This window comes from Drosophila simulans, chromosome X (genome assembly GCF_016746395.2).
Source record: "Drosophila simulans strain w501 chromosome X, Prin_Dsim_3.1, whole genome shotgun sequence".
Taxonomy (NCBI): domain Eukaryota; kingdom Metazoa; phylum Arthropoda; class Insecta; order Diptera; family Drosophilidae; genus Drosophila; species Drosophila simulans.
Genome location: NC_052525.2, coordinates 4,702,021 through 4,710,281, shown reverse-complemented (window position 1 = coordinate 4,710,281; position 8,261 = coordinate 4,702,021).

The window sequence follows — 8,261 nt, the reverse complement described above, 5'->3', positions numbered from 1 at the left end:
CTTAGAATTTGGTTGGATTGGCAAATTTTATCGAAAATTTAGAAAAATGTCAATATATATATTAATCTTAAGGTTAATATTTGGTTAATTTTTTATTGTACTTTCGAAATAAGGACTTTGTTTTTACAGCACATCTTAATATAATTGAATTAAAGCTAAATTTAAATAGATATTTTTTTGTATGTTCTTAGTTTTAAGACTATTGATAATAAGACATCGAATATAAAACGATCTGTTTTAATGAAATAGATTGGAAATAATGTTTCTAAAAATCCTCCTAATTATAATTAAATATTCTGGCTAGTTTGTTTCCTAAGTCATTTGATTTTCGATAAAAAGAACCCCAAAAAGGAGGCATGAATGTATGACGATCCAATAGTTTATTTTCTGTGGCCCTTGAAGAATTTCATCATTATTAATTTGTGCGAGTGTGTTTGTGTACATCGAAGGAAAGAGAAGAACCGCGGTAAATACAATAAGAAGAAATAACGAGCCAAATAAGAAGAAGCAACAGCGGCAAGTAAGATGGAAAAATGTACCCATATAAGCGAAATTAAACGGCAAAATAGTTGGCAACGCAGGCATTTCTCGCTCTCAGGTGTGCGTCTCACTCTCCTGCCCACTCTCTTTCTCTCTCTTTCACCTGCTCTCTCCTTCCCCTAAATCCTTGTGCGCATGCGTGTGTATGTGAGAGAAGATCGCTTAGAATGCGCTTAGAATGGCAAATAAGAAGGCCTAGCTCCATCTCTTTTCAACCCGCACAGGTGCGCTGCCAACTGATAACTAACGTTATTTCACCGACACACACACATGCAGAACAAGTGATGTAAGCGACGGCGAATTCAGAGCGTCGCACACCTGTGTGACACACACACCCATATACATACACGCACGCATACGCTCTTTTGCGGCGACGTAACAAATTTACAGCTAACTTTGAGCTGGTGTGCGGAGGTAGAGAGAGAGAGAGCAACGAGCCGAAGCTAAAAACGAAGACGAACTCACGTCCGAAACTGAAAACGAAGCCTCGTTCGCAGGTGAGAGAGCTGCACCATAAGAAATTGGTGCTGCCTTTTAAAAACCTAAAAGAAGAATAAAATAAGACAGAAATCAACTTAATACTTTTTCTTTTTAATTTCATAATAAGTTACAATTCTAAAAAATAACACTTATTCAAAATATTGCTTTCTGGCTGAAAATAATAGGCAGAATTTGTAATTCAATTATCTGAAACTCATTTTATTTCCGTGCATCGATGTGTATCGCGAGAGAATTTGAGAAAGAGCGGCTCTGAGAATCAGAGGCCGAAGTGGCAGGCACAGAAAACCTGTTGGTAACTTTGGCTTTGACTGTGACTTTGCCGTTGAGGCAGCGGCAATGTTAATGTCATGATGTTGGCGTTAGTAGAGGTTTTCCGATGGCTCTTCTTCTTCTCGGTCGGTGGAGCCTTCTGAAGAACCTCCCCCTCCCCCTGCGTTGTTGTTGCTGCATTGTTCCTGCGCCAACTTCACTCTCACTCAAAAAGCCGCTCGTTGGCCAAAATGCAAGTGTTCTGGTCCAGAACGAACATATGCACAGATTTTGGTTGTTCTAAAAGATTGATTATGTGTACATTGTGTACATAGAATGTTCTTGAAAGCGAGAATTTGCATTATGTTTATATTAATTGCAAAAAGTTCTATACTAAATACTGATTGATCTTTGATTTATTTTCAGGAACAAATTGAAACCCAATTTTGTTTCAGTTAACAAGTAAGTTTAGTTTAGTTAAAGCCTTTCTTATTCTAAAATGATTGTTGAAGCGATTATAATATAAGCCCAAAGTTCAGATAGTGGATCGAGATCTCTAACCAAAAGCGAATCTCAAGTTCTTGATTGCGAACCCAATGGGAATCGAGCTGGTTTTTGTTGTTGGCCCAGACCTAGGCCACCAAAGGTATAGACCACGACCGACACTGCTCGCCAGATCCATATATATATATATATCTTGTCTATATGTATACATCTATACCGATATATGTAAGTGTGGAATTGCACATGGCAAGTGTGTGAGTGAGTGTGTTCACTGGGCTGTTAATGCCTTGACTTTGGCTTTGGTAGTTGGGTTCTTGTTTAGTTGGGTGGGGTTCGTTTGAAGAAGGGGGCGGTATGGGCGTAGAAGAGGGCCCACGGAGCCAACAGAATTTTCTCGTTTTTAGTGTCTGCATCTTCTGCTCCCCGGGCGGGGAGCCCCCCTTTGCCCCCTTTGCCCGCCGTCGCCCATTTCGCTGGGTAATTGCTGTGTTTAAGAATGTGTTCCTTTGGGCCTCAATGCGCTTGGATCGTTCGATCTCATTCACTCCTTCTTGGCTGGTAGTTCTTGCCATTGTGCGATGGTGTTGTACACTCGAAAAAAATTATCAGTATCAGTATGTTTTTAATTTATTTTGATATATCAAAGTGCAGACATTGGTAAAATATCTTGTGCTTATTTAGTTTGGAATAAAAAAAGTGTGTTAGCAAGCAAAAGTCGATTTTCATAATTTTATAAAGAAACAATTGTTTAAATTATAAAAAAATACTAGCTTTTTGAATACCATGCTTATATCGTAAGGAAATAGTTTCGCGATCTGTTTTCAATTGTTTTTTTACAACTCTTTTTTGGGTTCTTATCTTTATTTGCTCAATTGTCGTCATCGACGGCGACTCGCTAAAATAATGCTTCAAGTGAAGCAAGAAGCGGATAGCCAGCCAGCCCATTGTGGTGGTAAAAGAGCAAAAGCAGCAGCAGCAGCAGCAGCAAAAGAACGTAATCATCGCGATGATCATGATGATGAGCACGGCAGAGCGGCTGGGAATACCTGTTTTACCTGTTTGTATACCTACTAACGTACTAACACTGTTATAGCGGATTCAACGCGCACCGCACACGCCTGACAACAACAACAACAAGAACAGCAACAACAGCAACAACATCAAGAACAGCAATTGAAGACGCGACCAAAGCGGAGGAAGCACATGAAAAAGAGGAAGAAGCCGCTGGAAAAAGAAGAAGAATCTCTTGCAGTACCAATCCCAACGCCCAAAACCCCACACACATGGATACAGTTGGATTTGCTCGATATCTTGATACCCACTAAATGGAATGCTGAGTAGTAGGTGCTTGTGAGATAGGATAGAATGAACTGATAGAATCTTGTGAGGATTATATGAGGAGATTGGTTAGTACTGAAGGAAACTATACATTTTTGGATCCAAACCATTTGAAGCAAGTTAAGTGAATGGTATTCCTGCGCCCTTATGCTCAGGAAAACGGTTTTCTTTTCGATCTGTTGTTCGAATGCAGAAACCGAAGGCGAATCCAAGTTCTTGTGCGCCTTATTTCTTTAAAAATCTTTCTTTCATCTTCTCGCATCACTCTTTGCTCTGGAGCTTCACTGGGTTCTTTTGCATCATAATGATGATGCTGTTATGCTGCTGTTGATGCCGATGATGATGATGATGATGACGATCTTGGGCCTGGACTTTGGTTACATCTTGTGCAGACTCCACTTGGTCCCTGCCACGCCTCCCCTGCCAACGCGCCCCCCTTTTAACCCGTTGTGTGTCGTTTGCCGTGTGTGTTCCTTTAGTGCCGTTTTATTAACGCTTCACTTTTTTCCAATGCCTGTTTTGTCCACGTTCCTTTCTGACGCCAGGAATTTTGCTCTTGGCCTAACCGATGTCTATTTCTGGCCAAGAAGAGCGAAAAGAGACAAGCGAATTGGCAAGAAGTCGAAGAAGAAGAAGAACTCGTGTTGGGGGTCACTGGGAGACGGCTAATTTATGTTGAAAATGCAAAAAATTGAAAATATGCAACGGCGATCGAAGCGAGGCGAAGGAAAGCATAAAAAAGGAGAGAACGGAAAATATAGGCACGAGGATATGGAGATGTGGTGTTGGGAAGAAGCAGATTTAAGCGCCAGAAAGTTGAGAATCTTCGAAAAAGTTCTAATAAGATAATACGATACATTTACTTAAATCAGTCGAGCAATTGCCCAGTTGAACTTGATCATTTTCACGGTTTTCCTTGCCCACTTTTTATAGTTCAAGTTAAAGCCAGCACGTAAAACGTAGTACGAAATTAACTTTAGCTTACAAATTATCATTGTCATCAGCAGCGGGGCTGTCGACGACACCCTTCTGTTTCTGCTGCTGCCTCCTCTTTATGGTATGTGATATACATATATACGAAATAAATGTACATATAACCATGTGCGCATGAACGGACAAAAAAAAAACTTAATTAAAATTGTATGCAAGGTCGAAATTAGTTGCCAACGTGGCCCTCAAGAAAAAAAAAACAAAAACTGATTGCTTTATTCATAATTCGTTTAAGAGAGCGCACGCAGTCGAGCAGGGCGTCCCACCCCCAAGAAAGATTCGCCCCCCATGCGCACGTTTTTTGACTAATTTTCAAAAACGAAACGAAAATGAAGTGAACATCGAGGAAACCTGATTGCAATAATAATGAGATTGTTTCAGAATGAGATATAGTTTGCACTTGTGCGCTGTCTATAGAGCTAAAGCAAATATATACTCTTAAATTTATATTGCTACTTATATTGGGTGCTTTATTTTCGAGCAATTTTAGCTCAATATTTTATGTGTACATTATTAATGGCATTTTATTGCTGGCGTTCTTTCCACTTAACACTTCGATTTATTTCACTTTTAAATAAACGACTGTGATTATTTAAAATGGGGTGGTTATCAATTAAAGTGATATACATATCTGCAGTTTATTAAGTCTTTTACTTTTTCAAAATTAAATTGATGGGGTCTTTCTAATTGTTGTTATTTTTAACTGGCATCATTGAAACCAAAGACTTCGGACACGAACAAAAGACTTAAGACACAAACTTGCGACTTTCGATTTCACAGAAAAATTTTAACCAGTATCTTGCTTCAATTATTTTAAATATGCAAATGCTTACATCAATTTACCTATCTTATCTTTCTATTTGGCACTTTTTCATCGGAAAGGATTTGTGTTTTCTTCTTTTTCCGAGTTGCCACCCTCAAAACAAAAGCCGTCAATACAATAGATCGAGCTCCTGTCAACAGATTTTCGCAGGTTGCGCATACATAAGTGGGCGTACTTCGGCTCTCTGTGGGTGAGGGGGCGTGGCATGGCAAAACCTTGCGGCTGAGCTGAGGATAAGCTAGCCCTTCTTGTTTTCGGTGCGCTCAGCGGGGGAGTCCTCGGCGTTATACAATAATGCTCGTGATGATGATGATGACGATAAAGACGCAAACAAGACAGCAGCGCAACAAGTGCAAGTGACAACAACAACAAAAGCAATTGCTGCAATTGTCGGCTCTCAGCCTCAGTCAAAAAACAAAAAAAAAAAAACAAAACGCTGGAAAAAAAGAGGGCCAGACACAATAACGAGAAATAACAAAAGCAGCAGCAACAGCAGCAGTGGTAACAAGTGCTCGCAAATTGTTGCCTGCACAAGAAACGCCAGCAGAAACAACAGCAACAACGCAACAACCCAACAACAACCACACAATGGATTAACCATTAAACTTAAAAATTCAAATTCAAGTTCATGATGAATGTATCACGTGCAAAGAGCCGGAGTCTGGCATTTTTTGGTTTTTTATTTTGGTCTTTTGACTCCATCGTTTGGCTGTCGGTTGGTTATTTTTTTTTTCACTCTTTTTACCCAATGTCTGTACTTTTTGTTGGCGCTATTTTTTCCTTTATTTTTGTGTTTTTTTTTTTTTTTTTTTTTTATTTTGCAGTCGAACACGACAAGTACAACAACAGCAAACAGCAGCAACGAGAACAAGCTGACTGGCTGCTTTGTACCTTGTGGTAATAATAAGTGGCTTGATTTTTTTTGGCTTTTGGTCATAACCAAAGTGTGCGCTACATCGTTTGGGGCATTTTTGTTCTCACGAAAATAAGATGTTCAGTTAGTAATTCCTATATAAACATACATAATTTATTGTTAAATATGAAAATCATATTTTTATTTAATTCGCTTTTATTGTTTTGGCAAATATTTTGTGGTTTGTAGCTCATTCTAGAGGTTGTTATGGCGTAACCTCTTTACACCTTTTGATTTTTCCGCCTTGCGAGTCGCAATGGGCGGGTTTTTGGGTGTCTGCACGTACTCACACAGATACACACGCACACACAGGCGAGCGACTTAGACTTAGACTTAGGCACAGACACCATTGCAAAAAAAAAAAAAAGAAAAGACGCACAACAAGCGGCAACTTGACTTGCCAGCGTTGTTTATTTTTACCTTTATATGTACATTTTTTTAAATATTTTTTTTTTATTTTTTGGTGTTTCTGTTCATTTTGTTGTTGTTGTTGTTGGCTATTTACCGCAGTTGAGCATTTTTTGCGCTTAGTTGTTGTTGTCATTACCGTAGTACGTCTGTGTTTTTTCTTTTTCTTTTCCTTTTTCTTTGGAACATTGTCTGCCGGCGGAGTTTACATCATACTTCTACTGACTTTGGACAACAAACATTTCCCACTCTCTTTCTTAACCTTTTATTGCTTTCTTATGTAATTTTCGTCGACGTTGTTGTGCTTGCTGTTGTTCATTGGCAGCAATTATGCAATGATCAGGTAGCACTTCCAGAATATTTACCATGAGCTACCGCCCTTTTTTTCTTTTTTTTTTTTTTTTGGGTGAGTTTGTGTGCTGTTCTCAAGGTGATCCAAAATTAAGTTTGACTTTGAGAGCATTACAAGAGCGTTTCGGTTACTTTTGTTGATGCCAATCGAAATCCATGTGAAACGATAGCAATTTGGATAATTGAATTTGCCTCCGAACATGAGCTGTGGCTTCCATTATCTTGTTGTGTTTGATTTGGCTTAGCTTAATTGTGCCATGCGACCGTTAATTTGACTAATCGCAAATTTCCTGTCCGCTTCCTGCTGCTCGTTGGCAAGTGGCTGGTTGGCAGCATTGTGAGTGGATTCGTCAAGGCGTTACTCATTTGTGGAATTTTATTTCAGAGGAAACTAGGAATGGAGTGAGACTTAAATGCGTAGGCTTTAAATTCTAAACAAATTCCTGCTACTCAATTATTTATGCAACCCAAGGTAGAGAGGTCCACGTTCAAAAGCCATGGCAGAGTTTAGCTAAGCCCACCATAGAAACCCCAACTTCCCATGTTCCCGCTCCCGTTTCGTCCAGTATTATGACACACCCTAACACCTTGAGTCAACATCGATGTCATGAGACATTTAATAGGGCTAATACGCCATAATCATGCTGTTGTAATAAGAGAGACGTCAACACGCCGCACCGCAGGGAACTTGATTGATAAAAAGCGAACCCAATACCGAAAGCCGTGGCCCCAAAGAAATGGGGATAGGTAAACCGATCTCCGATATACATATATTCATGTATTAGTTGGCAGTGACTATTGGGATACCAAGAAAAGTCAACTGCAGTTTAGCATATCAATGCCTATTGCCTATCGATGATAAATGCGTTCGTCTTTAGCATTGCATTGAATTTAGCTCTTGGGCTTTAAGCCTTTGGCCACTAAGCTCACGCAACACAAACAAACAAACGAATTTTGATCTGAAGACCAAAAACCAAATGAATGTTAATGCTAATTTAGTGGACAAGCTCCACTCACTCGTTGAGTGAAAGAAGGTTCCAAAAATCAATGAATGGGCTGCTGACCGAAAGGAATAAATAGAAATGTCCAAACGCCCCTTTTAGTTTGGTGGGAGGTGGTCAATAAAGTGGGATTCTGGTTTTCTCAGATCGGGCACTCTAATTTTGTGGGAAATGACAGAGAGTAGCTATAATTTATATGTATTTTGTATTAATATATAATATACATACATTTATTCTACATTTATTTTACATTTATTATACATACTTTGGATATTCATATATATATTTTTGTATTCTTAAGAATGAAATATATATTCGTATGATTTTTGAAAATTTCTGTGAAAATCGTAAAAAGAAGCCGTCATCGCAGATACATAAACTACTGAATATCGCATCTAAAATGTATAAATGCACTCACAAAACAAATACCGCCTTGATGATAATAAAAGCAATGATGATGATGTCGCTCAGAATGTCTTGTCAGTCCCATAAATTTATGCTAAAATTTAAATTTTCTTTCAAGTAGTTGACCGACCGGCCGACGCAGAGAGAAAGGTCACCACGAAGAATGGTGTCGCGGTGACAAAATGCCACATAAATATTACACGAAGCCCCAGTCTGATAAGCGAATGTCAGTCTTATT